The following is a 1372-nucleotide window of genomic DNA, read 5'->3' on the forward strand; positions in this document are numbered from 1 at the left end:
ACACAAATCTATAAATTACTTGTGTGAAAGAGGTTTTAGATTTTTAGCTCAAAAAATGAATATATAGATTTTTTTCAATGGATACTAGTAATTGAGTTTCTATACTGAGATTAAAAAAAGGAACAGTTTGTTATACCAGAATATTTCAAAGTAAATAGCACAGAAATATATGTGATTGTTTCTAGATGCTAAGTAGTAAGTACTTTTGATCAAGAAATGAAAAACCAAGTGGCAAAAAACACCCTACAAGGGATTATGAGAAACCAGACCAATACAAGAAATTGAGAAAAATCTGAATCTATGTTTAATATTTCATATATATGTTTTTAAATTAATGAATAATATTTCCACATTTTATGGGGTACAGGAAATATTTTGTTAATAGAATGTGCAATAATCGTCAGGATATTTTGGTTATTTATCACCTCAAGTGTTTATCATTTCTGTGTTGAGAACATTTCAAGTTCTCTCTCCTAGCTCTTTTGAAACAAACAAAGCATTATTATTAACTATAGCCACCATACTCTGACATCAAACATTAGAACTTATGTCTTCTATTTAACTATATGTTTGTACTCATTAACCAAGGAGGAGCTGGAGAGACAAGTGGTGGATCTGATAAAGAGCCAGGCGCTGCCGGCTGCGGAGCTTGCAGAGTACACCACGAAGATCGCACTCCTGGAAGAGGCACAGAGGCGCAAGGAGCACGGCGGCGCAAGGAGGTGAAGTTGAAGAGTGGCAGCAGAGAGCCAGAGAAGCCCAGGATGACCTGGTGAAGACCAAGGAGGAGCTGCACCTGGTGATGACTGCACCCCCGCCCCCACCGCCCCTCGTATAGAAGACGGTGAGCTACCATGTCCAAGACAGCTTGCAGGACGAGGGCTCGGAGCCCACGGACTACACAGAGCGGAGCTGTCTAGCGAGGGCATTCGTGATCACCGAAAGGAGGAGAAAGGCATCACCGAAGCGGAGAACGAGCGCGTGCAGCGGCCTCTGCTGACGCTGAGCGGCGAGCTGTCCCAGGCCCAAGATGAGAATAAGAGGACTCATAATTACATCATCCACAATGAGAACATGAGGCAAGGTCGGGACAAGTACAAGACGTTGCGGCAGATCCGGCAGGGCAACACCAGGCAGTGTATTGATCAGTTCGAGGCCATGTAATGGCCAGGCCAGGACCGAGGGCAGAGACGCTCTGGGGCGGACGCTGCCGCCCTCACCCCCAGCCTCCTCACGCTTCTGTCTTTAGTGCTCCAAGTCTAGGAACCTCCTCATCAGATCTCAGTTCCTTTTAAAAGCAGTTACCCAAGAGAAACGTCCCGGTCTGAGCAGCAGTGCAGGCGCCCTGGTGTGTTTTCCCCGATTGTATCAT

At 45.3% G+C, this 1372-nt stretch overlaps 1 pseudogene; it reads left to right on the top strand.

Annotated features, from left to right (window-relative positions):
• Positions 1-576: 576 nt before the first annotated feature.
• LOC112619705 lies at positions 577-1164 on the top strand (annotated as a pseudogene).
• The last annotated feature ends 208 nt before the right edge of the window (positions 1165-1372 follow it).

This window comes from Theropithecus gelada, chromosome 2 (genome assembly GCF_003255815.1).
Source record: "Theropithecus gelada isolate Dixy chromosome 2, Tgel_1.0, whole genome shotgun sequence".
NCBI lineage: Eukaryota > Metazoa > Chordata > Mammalia > Primates > Cercopithecidae > Theropithecus > Theropithecus gelada.